This window comes from Stegodyphus dumicola, chromosome X1, assembly GCF_044657685.1.
Source record: "Stegodyphus dumicola isolate Sdum_Otavi_A_Nest chromosome X1, ASM4465768v1".
Classification (NCBI taxonomy): domain Eukaryota; kingdom Metazoa; phylum Arthropoda; class Arachnida; order Araneae; family Eresidae; genus Stegodyphus; species Stegodyphus dumicola.
In genome coordinates this window covers 12332738-12354297 of record NC_140780.1, presented here as the reverse complement: position 1 = coordinate 12354297, position 21560 = coordinate 12332738, and the positions used below count along the sequence as shown (strand labels likewise).

General features: G+C 35.1%; 1 protein-coding gene and 1 non-coding gene across 9 annotated transcripts in view; both read left to right on the top strand.

Annotated features, from left to right (window-relative positions):
- The window catches only part of LOC118200157 (fasciclin-1-like), a 680498-nt gene that overhangs the window by 375415 nt on the left and 283523 nt on the right, over positions 1 to 21560 (top strand). The window lies entirely within an intron of this gene.
- Positions 9105 to 9177, top strand: TRNAS-CGA (transfer RNA serine (anticodon CGA)). The gene has a single exon. It is a non-coding gene; the product is annotated as a tRNA-Ser (tRNA).

The following is a 21560-nucleotide window of genomic DNA, read 5'->3' as shown; positions in this document are numbered from 1 at the left end:
GTAGTTGTTTGTCAAGGTTAATTTTCTTTAAGACTCTGTACGGAATCTGGCAGTTAATAATTTATTTAAAAGTGTTGACAGCGGAGAATATTTATGGAAGTTATTTAAAGCACCTCCATTAGACATTAAAAAAATCATTTGTTTCAAAGGCTAATCGAACGGAAATTATTTTTGAATACATTATTTCAGGAAAACACTCTTTTTAATTGTAAACATCTGTAACGTAGTTTTTTCCATTATTTTTTTAATCTTACATAGCCTTTAATTACGGAACCAGGGGCCAAGACATTTATCATCCGTCTCCCAGCACCCGACTGGATAGGATCGTTGAACACTGCTAGTTCGATCTGGGCTCAGGCCCGAGTGAATGGGTTGAGTGCATTTCGCTTCACGTTTTTCTGGGGTGTTACGTAAATAAAAATCAGTTTCCCTCCATGAAGATATCCAACTCTAAGTGTGTTTATCGTAGTACTCAGATAGCCGTAGTGTGTTTATCATCATCAAATAACTAATTTATTGATTTGAAAAACTGCCAGTTTTCAAAAATTTTAATTTGACTACTCCTACTCCTGCAAGTGGCTGCATGTATATCAATGGACTCTGGTAATTCGACCTGACTGCAGATCTTCGCGAATGAGTTCGCTGCATGAAGGTTTTCGTGGTTTCTTCGTGTGTGACGTAAGTAAGAGTTAGTTTCCTACTATAAGTTCTTCAAGAACGCATTCCTCCCTTCAGGCAGTTAGTTATCGTGTGGTTTCTCTTTATAAGTTATTTCTCTCGCTTTCTTGGCATACCTTCGTGGTGTGGTGGTCTGCACGCTCACGCGTAATTCAGAGGTCCGTGGTTCGATTCCCGGCGAAGGCGTTGCATATTTTTCATCTTGCCTGCTTCCAAAAAAAATAACTAATGTGTTTACAGTGGCGCCCGAACTAAAGGAGTATTTTATGATGATTCTGAGGAGAATTATTATCCAAGTAGTTGCATAATTTTCATCTTGCCTGCTTCCGAAAAAATATCTAATGTCTCTACATCGTAATCAAATAACTCATTTACCTACGCGGTTTAACAAACAACCAGTTTTCAGAAGCGCTGCCTTGCCATTAAGGGGAATGAATTGGCGGATATTGCAGCTAAAACTGCAACCACAATGTACAATCTTCAGATTCCACTAGCAGACATCAAAGGGTTTGTCAAAAGCAAAATTCTCAGCAAATGGCAGAAGCAATGGGGTGACAAAGTATATAACAAACTGAGAAATGTAAAACCCACCATTGGATACTGGCCATGTATGGCTAATAGAAGGAAGGATGTCCTCTTGACTCGACTGAGAATTGGCCATTGTCTCCTGACCCATGAGTATCTTCTGAAGGGAGAAGAGAATCCCAGCTGCCCAAACTGCAATGCAGATCTGACAGTCCATCACATCTTGGTGGAATGCCAGAGTTTTAATTATTTTCGCCAAAAACATTTTAATTGTTCAGAACTGGACTTCGGAAATTTAATTGGAAAAGCACATCATCGTAATTTGTTTCTGTTTTTAAAAGATATTTGCTTTTATAATAGACTTTAACCTGTTTTTTAAAAGATATCAGCTTTTATCATACATTGTAATCTGTCTCTTTTTACCTAAGCTGGAAGTTTTTACAAATGACTAATTGCATTGTTACCATTTGTCTGGCGCAGATAACCTTGACAGGTTTTGTGCCAAATTACAATAATCCAATCCAATCCAGAAGCGCTGCCATTTAACATTTATTAAAATCTCTTTTTTCAAATTGTACAAAATTTAACAAAATGAGCGATTTGAAAAGAATATCTTGTGAATGAAATTATATCTAATCCGTGTGATTCGGGTAGCTAACAGCTAATTTTTATAAATATCTGTTTCATTGCTGTCATTAAGAAATATTGGTTCTTACATCATATATCATATCGTATGTCTCAAATTTCTTTCTCGCTCTAAGTAGTGTTTATTTTATTTTGTCACACAATTTATTATTTATAGCAAATAGACATTCTGTGACTTCATTTAAAGTTTTGACGGTAAAATCACATAAATTAAAGCCCCAAATATGTATCTAATGATCGTTTTATTAAAGAAATTCTAGAATGATTATTGTGCAAAAATTTGTAGAGTTAAAAACAGTACTGTAAGTAAAGAGCTCTTGAACAAAATATTCTTCGGAAAAAATGTCAAAACGACGTGTAGGGAAATAAAACTCTACGTTTAGTTTCAAAGAAAAGCTTTAGTTCTAACATTTTAAAATTTAAAATTTTCTTTTTTTTTTTTTTTCATTCGCAAAATCCGAAAATTCGCAAAATTCGCAACTGCAATTATGTAGGTCTATTTGTTTGCTTTTGCCTTTACGCTAGCAGTAGAGAAAATTGAAGGTCTTGCACCAAGAAGGGCCCAGCTCCACAATTTAAATTTTTTTGGAAAATTTAAAAAAAAAATCAAAGATTCATTTTGTAACTTATATTCTAAATATTTGTCCTCATTAACAGTGCTAGTAAAATGATATTTTAAGCCTGCTCCACATGGCTTTTCACTTCAATTTTCTTTTTAACAAAAAATGTCTATGAACACAAAATCTACCAAAGTGGAGCTGGGCCACATATTTGAGTCAGTTACCAAAGTGAAACTTCTTGCTGCAAGCCCATCAATTCTTAAATGCAAAATAGGCGTTTGTAGTTCTTAAATGATTTTAATTTAGAAGACGTTTCTCACAATTGCAGTTAAGAGGAGAGTTCGCACTCATATTACAGTATTTGGAATTTTGTTCGGGAGATCAGATTTTCCAAAGGACTGCCAATCTACGTTCGTGGTTTCAATTCCCTAGCAAAAATGGAAATGCTGCAATAATGAAATACTTCTTTCCTAATGTAGATTTCCTAGTAATAATGAAATAATTCTTTCATAACGGGGAATTCATCCTTTTTAATTGTCAAATATTATCTTAACGTAGTTTAATGGTTCTCAACCATTTTGGTCCAAGCAAAACCTTTCACCATTTCTAGACCACTCTTTTCCGAAAACCGAAATATACATGTACATTTATTTGTATTAAATTTAATGTAATTCATAAATTCAGCAAGAAAAAGCATAGAACGGATTGATAAATACCAAAACTGGAATAAAGGTAGACTCTTGTATTCATAAATTGAAAATGAATACGTAAAAGGCAAATAAAATGCTGACCTCATTCCCCCCTCATCCGAAAATATAATCCCCCCCCGGTTGAGAACCTAAGATTTAATAGGTATTCATAATCTGCATTAGAACGTTTCTACGGAATAAAAGTAGTATAAAAAAGTACCTGTTGAATATCGTATCTATGATAAAAACTGTTTTTCTCTTTTCAGTTTAATTCTGTATGGCAGAATGCAATACAGGAAGAAGTCAGAGATGAAGACTAATGAAATTCTAAACAGAATTTCATTAGTCTTCATCTCTGACTAACCCCTATATAATAATGTTTCTCGAAAAATTATCGATCCTAAAAATACTCCGACCTTCTGGCTACTCCACTGCTATTATTGCCGCATAAAAATCAAAACAAATGCACGTTTAATGAATTAAAAATTTTATTATTACTTTTAAATTCAATTTCAATTAATTAAATTAATGAAACGAATCTAAAATCGATAATTAATTTTATCAATTTGAAAACAAAGGGCAATACTATTCGAAATAAAACATTTTTATCTCCGGCGGGCCAGACTGTTGCCATTCGCCAAAATGTAATGTATTTATTGTTCAGTTTTAATCAACAAACTTAGCTGTTTCAAAGCTATGCGCTACCACTGCCAGATATAGAATATTTCCCCCCACCTGCTAGTATCTTGCTCTTCAGTAAAGCGGAAGATATTAAACGTTCAAATTTAACTTTTCTGTTATTAATAAAACCAAACGATTGGAAAACAATAAACGCAATTCAAGAATATGTTTTATACTTTTTAAACTAATTGATTAAAAACTGTATTTAAATCCTGAGATACCTAAGTAGAAATATTCAATATTTTTTAATTACGCTAATTGTACTCGTTAACCTCATTTTATATTTTTTCTGTTTTATTATAACTATATTAGGTGGTTGACCGCGCAAGCTGGCAGTTGTATATCTTAAAGAAATTCCGCAGCATCTTTATCAGAATCTTTAACCATTGCTGTCACACAATAATCAAATCAAACGCACGCTTAAAGAATTAGTAAATACTCTCAGACGTTTCCTTTCAGCTTCCAGTTAGAAACTGCAATCGGAAGTCATAAGTTCTGATCTACATTTGGCGGACCTGGCATCTTTTAGCTCTAAAGCTTCGTTCTTCGAGGGACAGTTACGAACGAAAAGAAATTCCATCCACTTAACACTGCTGAAGAGGAGGAAATCCACTTAGCGTCGTGGGAAAGTTAGAAGATACATATATAGTCGTGCCTGGAGAGTTGATGGATTGAGAAATTTTGCCTTTGCCTATCGAGGAGAGAAGAGTTCTCATAAACTCTTGTTTGCTGAGCAAAAGGAGAAATCAAATTTATCTCGGCTATCCATTTGACAGAAAAGCGTGACCACCATCTAATGCAAGGGCTGTCACATCGTGTATAGTGTGAAGTGTTCTTTATCCGATTCCAACATCCCCACTATCGTAACCGGAAAGGGGGTCGGAATTCTACTAGTATGGTTTCACCATAAAGTGACGGACTCCTCTTACGCACTTAAGCACATTTCCCGGCTTATAAATGACAAGAGTTTCGGCAAGAGTTCCTTCCGTTTCTTGGGGAAGGCTTATGTTGTTATATTGGCTTGTTTGACGTTTTTGGATTATGATGAAACAAGGAAGAGAAATTTTTAAAGCAATCAGTGACGGCATGGAGTTTACTCAGAAAAAATGTATTTCATAAAAAAAAATGTCTGTTTCACTTTTCAAACTGTTTCCACTAAAACCTAAAAAATCTGAAAATAAAACCTAAAAAATCTGAAAGGTTTCAGATTTAAAATTACGTCTAAAAGGATGTCTTTTTAATATTTTGCCTATTACCTTTATTTATCAAATAGCATGTGTTTCGCACTTAAACCGTAAAATTCAGTTCAAGAGCAATATCGCAAAATAGTTTTAAATTTAGCATATCTTTAGAATTTCCGATACACAGTCTCACGTACTAGAAATTAAAAAAAAAAAAAAAAAAAAAAAATCTGTGCAGCGTCGCCATTGCGCGCTTTGAAATCCTTGAGTTTGTTAATCAAAAATTCGTTAAAATTTTACAAAATATGAAATTGAAAATAAAATAAATTCCAAATTTTAAATTTGGACTTCCACATGCCCATATTCGCAGTAGGATTATGTCATTCAAAATTCGATGGCTGTATGAACGTTGTTTTATCACAGTGCGAGAAATATACATACATTTTTGCAGATTTTTCATTATTTAATTTCTTCAAATATAATACAGGACTCTAACATTTAGTGGAAACAGTTTGAAAAGTGAAACAGACATTCACAGTGAACCAACGCAAAATCTCAAAGCGAAAACAATAGTCTTTCAGGGACAAAGCCGCTTTGGACTAAAAATCTAAAATTATCGCATATTTTCATTCCCTTAGAGCCGTGAAGTTGTATTACTTTTAATATTTTATTCATCATTATCATCAAAGGAAATAATATTTTTTTTTATTATTTCCTTTAAATTGAGCATATCTTTAAATTTTCAAATAAATCGATGTTATTTTGAGGAACGAAAACAACTTTGAGATTTGAATAGAAACTGACATATTTTTATAGGTATTGAAAAATACCTGCGTAAACTACTCTTCGGCTAATAAAGGAAATTTCTCTCTCTTTTTTTTACATTTTTTGTGTTAAGAGTGTGGCACAACCAGTATAGTGGTTATTGAGCCTGGAATTCCGGAACAGGCATTTTTGTATTTTTCCGTCCCTTCCTCCAAAACAAAAACGGCTACCCCTTTTTTCCGACTCAGAACGCCCAAAATGGCCTTTTATTAACGTTTGATGTGTTACCAGAGTTTAAATTGCGCGGAGTCCACCGGAGCCCTAAATAAAAAGGCTCCGGCACTTCTTTTATGCAACTGAGCAATTATTTTAGTAGAAATTTATCTCGAAAATTTTATTTTTAGGAATAAAATTATATTAAAAAGGGCTTATTAAATTTTAATTTATCTCTTTACATTTTATTTAGTTTTGATTATTTAATTACTTTATATTTTAATTATTGTAATAAATAATGATAAATTAATTATGAATTAATTAAATAAAAGTTATATAATAAATATTAATCATTATATAAATTAAGTAATTATTAATTAATTTGATACAGACTAACTATTTAATTTTTAAATTATTAATGATTTTAATAGTCACTTTATTTACTCTTGTTCCTCTTTCCTGACGGTCTTCCATAGGGTTCCGACACTTCTACTTTTAGAAATAAGGCCCTGTGCTGTGTGTGACTTTTAGTTATTAAATATCATGTTCTTCGCACTTAAACCATAAAATTCAAATCAACGGCAATATCACAAAGTCATTTAAGAAAAGCATACATATCTTTAGAATTTCTGTTACATAGTCTCTCGCGCTGCAGATTCCCCCCCCCCGTACAGTATTGGCGTTGCTCGCTTTGAAATTGTTGAGTTTGTTAATCAAAATTTCTGTAAAGTTTTACAAAATATGAAATTTATAATAAAACAAATTCCGAACTCCAAATTTGGGCTTCCAGATGCCCATATTCGAGTGGAGACTACGTTATTCAAAATTTGATGTCTCTAGGTATCGTTGTTTTTAAACAGTCCGAGATACATACATACATTCATGCAGATTCTTGATTACTTATTTTTTTTAATATAAATTTCACTCTAATTATTTTTAGTGTTATACAACAATTTCTTCAAATAATTCAAGGATTTAAGTATATAAATATTTGCGTTTCAATCTTAGTTACCATAAGTCCTGAGCTTGTTAAGTGTCCGAATTTTACAATAATTGAGTTAGAATATATATATGTATATAAGAACTGATATGAAATTATTACCAGAATTGGCCAAATCAGATAACAATGAACTATCTCACACAAAGCATAATTTGTGTTAATAATAAAGTAAAAATCCAGACATCTGTTTTCGTTCAGGAAACGTGAATTATATTCTGAATCTGTAGGGTATTTTCATCCTCAGCGTGCCTTCGGGGTGTAATTAGAAGTACGTCCGGCTAGGAGACGGGAGAACCTTAGCTGGTATCCCGCTGAGGACCAGCATATTCTCAAAGTCTCCTGTTCCGAAATAAAATGCCTGATAATCTATAAATTACTAAACCAGCAGGGCATACCTTCGCTTTGAAACGTTGCAAAACTTTTGTTGTTTAAGTTAAAGGGTTTGCGTCGTTAAATAACTTTACTTATCTGGAATAGCAACAGCTGAATGGATAATGCACTGAACACTGGTAATTGGATTTGGGCTGGAATCCTACAGAATACGTAACTGGTAGTTTCACCCTGAGCGAAACGTAAATACAAGATACTTGCTCTTAAAATATCCTTGAACGAATGCATCTCTACTTTAACTCTTTGAGGGGCAGGAAAAGTCTGTAAGATTCTCACTAGTGTATTTCTCAGTTAGTGTAGAAAGTGACGAATCTTAAGAACTAGTTAGCGAATAATCGCTTAAGTTCGTGTAACGAGAAACAACAAGATGGAAGGGTAACTAACGCTTTATTATTCCAATCAGATTTAACAAAACTCCATATTGGAGTGTACAATAAAAGCCGACACTTGGGCTTGAATTTAAGAGACTAAGAAATAAACTAAAACTAAGATTAACTAAAGAAATATAGCCAAAGCTATCAAGATTCTAATCGAGTTGGCCCCTTAACTCTATTTGACTACGAAGCTTATCAAGGGCCTGAGTACGGCCGAGCGTAATAAAAGCTTTGAGAGAGAGAGTAGCCAAAAGGCATATGCGCGTAGGTTAGAAACTCTGATTATCTCTCACTCTGTAAGTAACTTCGCGGTTTAAATACCGCTCCTCCTCATTAAGTATTCAGAAAAATTCCAAAACTACGTTCTGGCCGGAAGTAGTAAGTTGAAGTTAAGAATTTGACAGGAAAGGAACTTTAACTTAAAATTTAACCGTAATAAAATTAACATAATCCTTACAAGGCAATTAACGTTTTCAGCAAAACTCTTGTTTTATTTACTATATAAGGTGTTACAATGAAATTATTTGCGACAAATACACATATTTTGTCCAAGGCGCGGGAAAAAATGACCACTTATTGTGGTTAGCGGCAGTGACCACCGCCCACAGAACACATCCTTACAAATCAGTCTGATGGAAACTGTTTTTCTTTTTCAAAAGCCGAGTGGAACTTTGCATGCGCTGCATTCCAACACTGTTCTTTCAGGCTTTTTCTTGGTGATGTATCGTCGTGATGTTGTCTTGGCTCATACTTATTTTCTTGAAGACGAATGCTTATTTCTTTAGACGATGGCTCACGCTTATTTTCTTGAAGACGAATTGCTGCATCAACGACTGGCTTATGCTTCTTGATTGGATTATGTTTCTTGATTGCCATCTAGTGAGCTACAAGGAAACTTCAGAAACGGTCAGTCTTTAAAATCATTCACAAGAGTGAGTAATACGTTCAATAGAAAAGGTGGTTACTGTAGCTAACTACCGCCCTTTAAAGAGTTAAGATAAATAACTCTCTCGTGCTTTGTCACCTACCAAAGAAAGAAACCTAGAGCATTCCAAACGTATGATCGAAGTGATTTATATCATGGGAATGAGCAGATCAGCACATTTCCGAGAATGCCTTACCATATAGCAATTTATTAATAGCCTTATGTGCCGAGTTGCACTATCATATTCCATGCATTTATAATCACTTTTACAAGTGTCATTGGTTCGAGTCCTGGCGAGCGTACTGCTCATTTTTCATGTCTCCTGCTTCGAAATTAACGAATGTCTCTACAGTGGTGCTCGAACTAAAAGTTGGTGAATGGCGATTTTTCATCACTAGGATTTGGCGATTGGGTCCCCTAAAACTCCAGTCGCTCTTTAAAAGGGGGAGTATATAAGAGATTTTTCCCGCCTTAGCATGCCTTCGTGGTGTAGTGGTCAGCACTCTCGACGCGAATTCGAGAGATCAGTGGTTCGAGTCCCGGCGAGGGCATTGCTCATTTTTCGTGTCCTCTGCTTTTTTCTTGGAAATAACGTACTGTCTCTACAAGCACCAATTATAGTACTGGCTTCGAGGAACTAACTACAAATCCATGCAGGGTAACGACCCACTCAGTTGAAAACGTTTCGACACTCAAATCGTATTTACGTCTTTAATTACGGATTAATTTTAAATCTTGTATTTACATTTCGCTCAGGGTGAAACTACCAGTTACGTATTCTGTAGGATTCCAGCCCAAATCCAATTACCAGTGTTCAGTGCATTATCCATTCAGCTGTTGCTATTTCAGATAAGAAAAGTTATTTAACGATGCAAACCCTTTAACTTAAACAACAAAAGTTTTGCAAAGTTTCAAAGCGAAGGTATGCCCTGCTGATTCAGTAATTTATAGATTATCAGGCATTTCATTTCGGAGCAGGAGACTTTCAAAATGTGCTGGGTCCTCAGCGGGATTCCAGTTAAGGTTCTCCCGTCCCCTAACCGGACGTGCTTCTAATTACACCACGAAGGCACGCGTAAGGAGCAATGAAACCAGCTAAGGTTCTCCCGTCCCCTAACCGGACGTGCTTCTAATTACGCCACGAAGGCACGCGTAAGGAGCAATGTTTTAGCAATGTTAACGGTTTGATTTAAGGCAGCAACTGTTTGTAGAATCAGTTATATCCCAATTAATCAAGAATAAAGTAAGTTCTAGCATATAAATTTTGAGCGCTATGAAATGTACGTGATGTACTTAATACTATTTATTCTCACGGGGGATCGGTGCAACACCAGGATACCTGGGTCTGAGCCCCTACCCCTAATCGAACAAATTAGAAATTTCGTAATTGATGCTGATACAATAAACAGAATTTAATGTAAAAGGAATTACAATTTTGAGTAATACAAAAATTTTAATTTATATTAAGATATAAAGACAAGATATCTTAAGATATACAAATTTTACTTAGGGTGGGAGGGGTTTTGATTACGACGTGCGTGAGAACTGGCTAACGTGGGTATAGCATATGCTTAAAAAACTGCGCGAACTGACTTGAAAACTTAAATAAATAATACAATAATTAGCCCAAAGAACGTTAGCCTAGAAGGGTTAGTAACTTCGTTTTGGCATTTTGTGGCATTTTACTGTAAACGGCTTTTCACTTTTCAAATTGTTGCCACCAAACATGAGAGCACAGTATTGTATTTAAAGAAATTAAATAATGAAGAATCTGCATGGATGTATGTATGTTTCTCTCACTATGAATAGACAACGGTACCTAGAGACATTCAGTTTTGAATAACGTAGTCCTCCACTCGAGTATGAGCAACAGGGAACCCAGATTTGGAATGTGGAATTTGTTTTATTATCGATTTCACATTTTGTAAAACTTTAACAAATTTTTTATTTAACAAAACCCGATGATTTCAAAGCGAGCAATGGCAACCCTGTACGAGAAAAAGGAAACATTTTTATCTCCAGAGCGCGAAACTGTGTATCGGTAATTCTAAAGATATGCTCTTTTAAATATTTTGTGAAATTGATGTTGAACTGAATTTTATGATTTAAGTGAGAAGATAAAGGTAGCACATAAAGAGATAAAGGTAGCACATAAATAGATAAAGGTAGCACATAAAGGTAGCATCATTTAATAGATAATGGTAACACATAAAACTTTAAAAAAAAGGCCCCTTTGGGTGTGATATAAAATCTGAATGCTTTCAATTTTTTATAATTATTAATTCAAAATAATAATAACTAATATTAATAATTTCATGATAACTGTTTATCTCAAACTCTAAATATTTACTAATTGCTTTCATCTAAGTTCGTATACAATAACGATCTTTTTTATTAATGTCCTATTCGTTTTATTATTCATCTATCTTTCAATGCAAATGTATGTACACATCAACGTAATAAGAATAAAGGATCTGTTGGTGGCGTTCTCTGGTAATTTATGTATTGACAGAAATAACATCTGGATCTAATTTATTGACATGACGCCCATCCAATTACGAACTTCTGGATGTACTACACTCTCCGAGGCACTGAAGGACACACCTATACTATTAACTCATTACTTAGATAAGGAAACAACCAAAAATAGGTTATCTAGAATAAGTAACTTGAGATCAGAGGGAGGGGGGAAGGCTGTGATAGAATTAACCATTGCTGTCCTGTAAGCGGACACACTCATTGTAATTAAATGTCTGCCTTGGGCTCTCATAAATTATGGAGCACCATCATTTTAGGAAAGCTTGTTAAAGGACCGTTATTTCAAGGAGGATTCAATTTGTTTGTGGGGAGTTTGTTTTGTGTGTTTTTTGTTTGATGGAACTGCGCTTTTCCTTATATGCCATGGAGGTACGTCTTCCGATTGTCTATCTTTCTGAGTGGGTCGGTTTTGTTGTACGCGTAACAAATTGGTATTGTTCCAAAAAACTTTGCTTTCAACTGTAAGAGCTAATACATTTTTGCAATTAATTCAATTCAATTAGTGGGATTATTTACTTCGAATACTTATTCTTCCGAGCTTTCACTTTACTGAATGGACGCATTAATATAGATGCCAATAATGTAATGCAAACGTGTAAAAAAAAATATATAACAACGATTCTGAAGTTGCTGCGTACAAACTTACGAAGAATCTAGCGTAATTAATTTAGAAGTCAAAAAACAAAAATCAGCGTTATATTATCAATATATAACCCTGATTGCCAATATATAACGCTGATTTTGTTGTTTGACTTTTAAATTAATACTTGTTCGGCGTGTTATTGTAAATTAACGTAGTTTTCAAATTTTATAGTAACAAATATCTTCAAGAATTGATTGTTCTTGCCTGTTATACATCTGTTATGTAACTGATAAAAATAAGAGCATCCAAAACTCATACGGAATAATTATTTCGGCGACAGATAATTAAAGTAAGAAATAAAATGTATTTTGTTTGTATACTTGTAGAGTTCCTCACACTTATTTTTAAGTCTTCTTCACTCTTATTCTCTATTGCGTTTAAAGTAAATGTCGAGCATTCTGTCTGTAAATTTCCGAAGATATACGTGAATTTATATATTGGCCGATTTGAAATTTGGCGCATTTGTTGAAAGCGATAATGACATCTAATGTCGTTTACGCATTTTATTAAAATTATTTAAAAGTAGGAACGAATTAACTTTTTTTCCGGTCTAGCACAGTGGAAGGGAAAGAAAAATTGGATGCCACATATTAAGAAGTTCGCCGAGTGAATTATTCTTGGTACAAACTGAAAAAATTTCGCCAAGATAAATTTTTGAATTTCTCCGTAAATTTCGCACCTTACAAAATTTAATATCTGGGCAGAATTTGAGTCGTAGAATCGAAATACAGTAAAACATTGGTATGTTATTTCAGAAAAAAGTCCGATTTTGTGTCAAAATACCTATGTTAGTACAATGCTATATATAAATCTAATATACATCTAAGTCGCGCTTTCGAGACATGAAAAACGAAATTTAAATTTTGTCAATCGACTCAGTAGAACCGGGAGATATAGAACTGTCTCGTTTTTTTTTCCCGCAGTGTACATACACCTTATAGGAGCTAATACATGTTAGGAATTCATAACATACTCAGAAGAATTGTACACTGACTACCAATAAGTATTTGGACACCTATGCGAATAACGATATCTGCGCTCCTAAGGTACGTCACGGACTCTGCCGGTATATATCGTGTAGGAAACAGCATCGGCTTTAGTCGCATGCAAGATGCCTCGCAGTTCGGAGCTCTCTGATTTCGAGAAAGGTATAATTATCGGGTATCACAAATGTGGCCGATCCTTAAGGGACATATCTAGCGGTCTGAAGTATCCAAAATCGACAGTGGCCTATGTGATTAAGAAGTGGAAGGTGAGCGGTGATTGTCGGAATGTGCCTCAAGTCGGTAGACCAACGAAACTGGGAGATAGAGACCGACGAGTGCTGTCCAGAGAAATTCGGAAGAACCACACCCAACCAATGGCCCTCATCCGCGAGGAGTTTCAACAGGCATCCCGGAGTATTGTTTCAATGAATACCATCCGTAAGGAAGCACATCTGCTTGGTTTTCATGGTCGTGCTGAAATCATGACTTTGTGATCAAAGGCCCATAAGCCTTTGATCACAAAGTCCAACCGCGCTGCTCGGTTAATGTGGTGCAAAGCACATCGAAATTGGACCGCAGATCAGTGGAAACGGGTTCTTTGGAGTGACGAATCAAGGTTCACCCTTTACCGTTCGGATGGCAGGATCTGGGTCTGGCGTCTGCCTGGAGAACGTCTCCTGCCAGAATGCATTGTGCCAACAGTCAAGTTCGGCGAAGGTGGAATTCTGGTCTGGGTGTGTTTCTTCTGGTATGGGCAGGGACCCTTGGACCCCATTCATGGTAAGCTCAACTACGATGCCTACTGCACTATATTGGATGACAATGTGCTTCCTACGTTGTGGCAGTTTTACGGGTTGGACCTCTGTTACTTTCAGGACGACAATGCCAGTTGTCATGTTTCGACGTTAACCAAGGCTTGGTATGGTGCCATTGGAGTTCATCGAATGGACTGGCCTGCCCAGAGTCCAGACCTGAACCCTATCGAGAACCTCTGGGACGAGTAGCATCGCCGAATTCAGGGGTGCACTACCCGTGCAAAATCGGTAAAGGAACTTCTATGTCTTCTCGAAGCCGAGTGGAAGAAATACCACTAGCTGTCATACAAACACTTGTGGAAAGTATGCCCTGGAAGGTCCACCCTGTAATTACCTCTCGTGGAGGCTCTAACAACTATTGATTTTGAATAAAGTTAGTTTTTCTTTTCTATCACAGGTGTCCAAATACTTATTGGTAGTCAGTGTATTATATTATGTATTAAGCGTAATAGCATAATATTTATGTAATAGCATAATATATTGCATATTATGCTATTTAAAGCGGGAACGGGATTAACCGATACGTAAAATACATGTAGCTTGTAGAGTTTCTCACGCTTATTCTACCAAATGTACGTCGGGGAACCTAGTTAAGCGACTTATCGCTGAGTTCAAATAACATATATCTTGAGCTCGTCAACTCAAGATGGGTTAACTACCCTTTATTTACTCAAAATAAGATGAACAGTTGGCGCCTAATTCGGGGTTACAACTCGGGCTTGAAATCGAAATAAGAACTAACTGAGAAACATAGCCGAAGCTAACACAAATTTAACGTAGTTGGCCCTTAATTTAAACTCGCCGACGAATATCAAAAGGCGCTTAATACACGTGTAACAGCTTTTAGAGAGGCTTAGCTAGAAGGCAAACGAGCGCTACTTAAGCTTCCATAAATACTACTTCTTATTCATTTGCATTCAACTCGATTCTAAAAACCCATTCTGCTGGAGAGTTGCAAGTTGAAACAAGAATCGATAGGAACATACACTTAAAATAACTGTTGAAAAATTAAAAAATACCTTACGTGCTAATAAGAGAGTAGGTGGTGGTTATTTTAGTAGTAATTAGATAGTGGTTATTTTGTTTATTTAGTAATTACATAGTTTTAATATAAATGTTTAATGAGGTTAAGCCGTGTAATTTCCTCAACAAAATATATTTACAGGAAGACAAATCTGCATTTGCTTGCTTATGTAATATCATTGAGAAACCGTCTCCTACAATAGCAAACTTATAAGCATCACGTACTACCTTTATTGTAATTTTGTATTTTTAGTTATTTTGAGTTAGACTGTGTAGAAATTTCTTATAAAAAGTTTAGTAATAAATTCGAAGTCACTTCTTCTCGCTATCGTGCTTCTAGCACGATATGCTGTGCTGCTTTTTGTATAAAGTTGTGTTCTAATAAAAAGCTTTTCAATCTTTTTGGGTAATAATTCTTGAAATCTATTTAATATTTTTCACGATTTTTGTTTAAAAAATGTGAATCTTTTACTTTGAATTCTGTAAAGATTTCAAAACTTTTTAATAGATAAATGTTTGGATGCTAGAAATTTAAAGTAATGAATGAAAAATTTTTGAATAAAAAACAGAACAATTTTGAATATCACGAGTTATCTTTACGTTATATTAAAGGTTCGGTGTGTAATTTATTGAAAAGATTTTCTCCGATCTAACTGATGGTGCAGATAGTAAAATTTTAAGAAATTTACTTTGCTCTTTAATCGAAGATATCTGCGAAAAATCAACAAAAAATTTTTGAAAATGTAAATAAAAAATTAAATAAAATAAACTGAAAATGAATACAAAAATTTGAATCGAAAAACGAAATCTATTTTTCAAATATCGCTTCGAGATAACCGCAAACATCGCTTCACTTTTGCATATATTCCTTCTACCGCAAATTATTCTTAAATTTTCTAGCTTCAGGCTTATCCCTCAATTTGCTATGCGATAAAGTTACGAACGAATTCTTCATTTTACAATAATACGTGTAAATTATTATTTGAATACTTGCAAATTATCACTTGACTCAGTTCTGGGAATGTATTTTTACGACTATTTCCATACATAACTGAACTAAATTTTGGTGGCATCTTTATGCAATAGCATGAAAAATAGTTCTGTTTTCCTTATACTATGTTAAGCTCACCAGTCGCCGAGCGGTAAAATCTCTGAACACTGGCAGTTCGGTCCGAGGTTTGAATCCCACGAACAGGCTGGCTGATGGGTCTTTTAGAGGTTTTCTCCATGTTTAACGTGTATACGTGCCAGATTCCCTTAGACAGTCCTCCACGAAGGCATCCCTATCATTAGGCAAATAGCTCTCGAGAGCTTTGCCTTCGTGAAAAAAACAGTCTACTACTGTAGAGACATTAGGTTATTTCGAAGCAGGAGAGAAGGAAAGTGAGCAAGGCCTTTGCCGGGAATCGAACCACGGATCTCTGGAATACGCGCCCAGCTTGCTGACCACTACACTACGAAGACATGCTTAGAAGGCGGGAGAAATACCTTATATACTCCCCCTTTTAAAGGGCGACTGGGGATTTAGGGGACCCAATCGCCAAATCCTGGCGGTGAAAAGTCATCATTCACCACCTTTTAGTTCACGCGCCACTGTAGAGTCATCATTCACCACCTTTTAGTTCACACGCCACTGTAGAGTCATTAGGTTATTTCGGAGCAGGAGACATGAAAAATGAGCAATGCCTTCGCCGGGACTCCAACCACGGACCTCTCGAATACGCATCGAGCTTGCTTACCACTACACCACAAAGGCAAGCTAAGAAGACAGGAGAAATACCTTATACTACACTAAATATGTACTGTACGTATATTTACGTACTCTTCAAATGGTCAGTTCTAGTTCTGGCGCAAAGAGTATTCGTTCAAACTCTATTGTAATTACGTATTATGAGTTGACACGGAATACATTTTATACTGATTAGGCCTAACTGCTGCAAATACCGAGAAATACAAGTATGAGTGAAATTAATATATTTCTTCCCAATTATGGATATATGAAGCAACATGGAGCTCGGTTATCCAAATAACTTTTCAAATCTATTAGACATTTCGGAAGCTTGAATATTTAAAAACTGATTTCATTACAGACTATTTGATAAGCGGATTTCATTATTGACCATTGAGAATTCCAGAATGCAGATTGCTTTATCATAGGTTGAAGTAAATAATGGAATTGTGGTATTGATATAGACCGCAAAACTTGAAATAGAAAATCATTAATTTTTATAATGGAATACAGGTATTGCATAAAGCACTGAGCCCTCTTTTGCAGGATTTGAATACTTATCACAGTTCGAGTATTGTAATTCGAAATTTACTTTGATAAGACTCGAATATTTAATATTGTAATTTAATAACAAAAAAACATTAACTACGTCCGGTTGCTTGTTTTCTTTCTTTTGTTTTGAATATCACGAGGCTTGTTTTATACTGAAATACATTATTAAGATGACAATGCTTAAAATTAGAGCTTGTTACACACATACACGAAAAAAACTGAGTTTATTGTTTTCTAAAAAGATAAAAGTACTTTAAAAAATATTTTCATTAATATAGATGTAACATGAGATTAATCATGAATTACGCAAACTCCAGGATGATCTAAAAGTAGTAAAAAAAATAAATAGTTGGAAAAGAGTAAAGAGTAGCATTATACGGTTTGCACAGCAATGAAAAAAAAAATACGCGGCATGTCTTTTTAATTTAATTGTGAAAGACTTTATTGCCAGAGTAGTTATATTTTTTACCGTTAGGGGGTGCTTCAGGTGTGTCAAAAGCTCGTAAAGTTGCGCAGCACTGTTTGTAACGCAGCTAGGAGTACAAATATTCAATGCGAGGGCCACTATTCATGAGAATAACCGAATTCTTCAGTGGTGTGATGTAGCGTCAGACATACCACAGCATCGTAGAGGGTTGATCTGTAATCCTTTTCATATATTGGCGTATAATTTCTTTTAATACTGCCTGTAATACGTACAATCTATGTACACCTGTATTTTCAAGCACACTAGAACCAAAGGCACAATGTGTAAAGTCCGAAGACCTGGGTGACCATTCGTGCGAGAAAGAGCAACTGAGGATCCATCGTGAGATACTGGGCAGGGCTTATGCGGTGACCCTCTATTTTTCGTTAATGTTACATTGTGGACTGCTTGCTTTTCTTATAAGAAGGAAACAATGGTACAGAGTAGCTTCTGGCTTTTAAAAGCCACAATATATAAAGAAAAAGTCACTTCTGGCTCTTAAAGGCCAGAATGTATAAAGAGAAAATAGCTTCTGGCTCCAAGCCAGAATATATAAAGTCGCTTCTGGCTCTTAAGGCCAGAATATATAAAGATAAAGTAGCTTTTGCCTCTTAAAGATGAGCTGCTCTCCTTATACATAAGCATCGCCCTTTTGGCAACAGGATTAACCGTAGTTACTTCGCATTATGGAGGTTCCTCCGCAGAAGCAAATACAGAAGAAGCACTTCGTACGAAATCATGGTTTTCAATTCTCTATGATGCTCCCTGAGCCAAACCAGCATTGTGTTAGCATAATTGTCGCGACAACCTTTACGTCCATTTCACACTTATAAGAAAAAAGGGGAAAGGGTTATGTTGGAATATTTTTACGTTTCAAATTTAATAATAAAGCTGGACAAATCTACAAAAAGTGTGCTGCCACTTGCAATGTATTTGTCTTTCGAATTTGATAAAAAAACTCAGCGATTTAAAAGAAAATATGTTGCCTACTGCCCGAATTAAGATATTTGTATCTTCCACAATGCAGTGTTTTGTCGTTTTGTAAAGCATAAGATGCTTATTTTTTTTCTTTCAAATTTATTCTGTTATTAATTAACCAGCTAAGCGATTTAAAAGAAATAAACGCAGATTCATTTCAAATATTATTAATTGCTAGCTGGACTCGTGAAATGAAACTAGCTTGATTTATCTATATGTAAAGAATCCATCTGCTTGTTTGCGTGAGTGTAATTCATTCAAATCTACAGTTTTTCCCGACCTTATTGAAAATTTATTTACTTGACCTTTAAAACAAGGGTAAGGTTACTGTCAACCTAAGATTTCGAGAACTGTTCACGAGGTTCGCATTCAGATCATTTACATTAGCTTCTGTCACCCATCGCAGATTCACATTACCATTGGTGCGTTCCCGCTATCAGTGGAAGCCGTACATGGTAAGCAGGGCATTTAAGCTAATTTGATTACTAATCACCGTTGGACATTTAATCATAATTTTGACTTTGCGAAAATTATCTATAAATCTTCCTCAGTTACGAAATTGAAATTTATTTTTAAATTCAGCCCTTGCCAACGTTTTCAAAACAATATTTTAGCTTTTGCACGTTCCATTAATTTTTACTTCGATAGATCACTTTAGAATTATTTTCTCTTCAATTCCGTCCATTAAATTCCACATAAAATCTTTCGTTCCTGCCAATACTGAAATTTTCTTTACCTTGTAGAGACATTAGGTATTTTTTGGAAGCAGGCAAGATGAAAAATGAACAATTGCCTTCGCCGGGAATCGAACCATGGACACCTTTGGAATACCGGCCCAGCGTGCAGAACGACTACACCACGAAGGCACGGCGGGAGAAATACCTTATAAGTTATAATCTGTCGCCATTAAATTAATAATGCGGTACATGTCTCTAAATCTTATGGTTGTATACCCTAGACTTTTGTCGGATAAATATGGGCAAATTTTATTTAGATACGGACTAAACGTCATTTTATGTTTTTGTCTAAATGTAAGCATTGTTATTTGAATTGCTGGCGGTTAAACATGTTATCGGTAAAATTTACAGTCGATTAAAATGTCTGTGTGGGCTAAATGTTTTGTCCGCCAAATGTGCTGTCGGTTAAATAAATCCTATGTATATTAAATATTCTGTCGACTAGATGTTTGTGTGCTGTATATTGTGTCGGCTAAATTTTCTGCTCACTAAATGTTTGTATTGTCCATACCTCCTGTCGGCTGAATGTCCTCCCTGCTAATAGCTGTAGGTTACGTTATTCTTGGCTAAGTGTTCGGAACCGAATGAAAATACGTACACAAATTTTATCATTTGTTTGACAGTAACATCAGAACAAGCCCACGAAATTCATCGTGGCAAGGAGAACAAGATTGCGTCTGTCGTTGACAACAGCCTTGAGCATCACGGACTTCGCTCCGTACAGTAACAGCTCGACGTCGTCCAGTCCAGAGTACCCCGGGAGACGGGTCCGAGGGTCTCCCACACCTCTTTCCCTACCACCACCCTCTCAAGAGGACTTTTGGCTCGACATGTATTTAGAGTGTCCCATACCGCAAAGACACTATACATTTTTTTTTAACGGAGGACGTGGGCACCATACCCTTAACATTATGGTTAATCGGTTTTGCGCCACGTCCTCCTTTGTCGAGTGAAACCCTCCAATAAAATACTGGAGAGTCACTCCATCATCCCCTACCCTTCGTCTCGAATTTATTATAAAACAACATAGTGGCAATCTGTGACATAAGGCAGATACATATTTTTAACAATATTGGTTAATAACAAAAGTTTTAAATACCTAAATATAAAATATTACCTAAGTATAAAATTGAATTACTTTGGAATGGCTAAGTAGAAAATTTTGAATACCTAATATATAATAAGTAAAATCTTATATGTAATAAATATAATCTATAAAATATAATTACGCTTCCTCACACTCTTTTACTTTCCTATATACATAAATCCTGATAAAATCTCATTTTTTTCCTATTTACTATAGTCTTAAATATTTCTGTTATTTGAGACATTATTTCTTACTCTTTCACAATAGTCATTATTTTCAATAGGATAGTCATTCTCTTGAATAATCTTTGAATCATGTTATGTAACGTGGCATAAATCTGTACCCAATTTAGTTAAAATATCCATTGCATTTGTGATTTTCCTTATGATGTGTTTATGCTTTACTAAGAATTTTTTAAAAGCCTGAATGGTTGTAGATGGCATTCTAATATGCAAATCTTTAGTAACCTGGCAGTTCGTTATATAGTGATCAGGTAATCCTATTTGTCCACAAATACAGATATTTGCGTTTGTTATTTTAAATCTTGAGTTTGGTTTGTGTTCGCTCGCCATTCAGGAAAGTATTCAGAAAATAGTCCATTGCCTGTGATAGACACTATACATTGCAAACATTCATGCCTTCTCCGGGATTCAACTCCGGGCCCTTCAGTATCGCAGCATTCTCTTTTAACCACTATACCATATAGGCGGCGCATTTTATCACTGTATAATAGAAAAGTGAACATTTATAATAGCATTAATGAAACATTATTTGTATACACATTACACATATGGATGAAAGCACGCACGCATGTATCGGTTATCGATCTATATAATTACAGCTGAACTGCATTTCAATATATGTACGGCACATAAAATTGTAACCACCATAATACAGACAGATTCCTTTAAGATAAACCGAACCGTACTATATAGTTACGGTATAGCTTTTATGTTGATTACTTTATTATATACGAGCTGATTCACATACCACAACATTTATTACATAATCTTGAACGGAATTTGTACGATATGTTATTGATCCGCAATCTCGTAACGAAATAAGGCTGTCATATATTGCCGAATTCCTGAAGTAAGGAATGTCGATAAGGATATAGATCAGATATATTATTGATACGAATTTCCCATCGGAAGGGCTAATTTTTTTTTTCCTTTCCTTATTTTATATCCGATTTCTCAGAAGCATGAAAAAATTTCGAAAACAATACCCCGCTGGCGATATAATGTAGCATTATTAATAATTCATCTTTGAGAAGAAAATGTATGCTGTGGTAAGAGAAACATTTCCGGAATGTTGAGTTAAATGATGTAGTGTCTTTTCCGATACTTGTGGGAAATACGGAAATAGATTTTATATTAA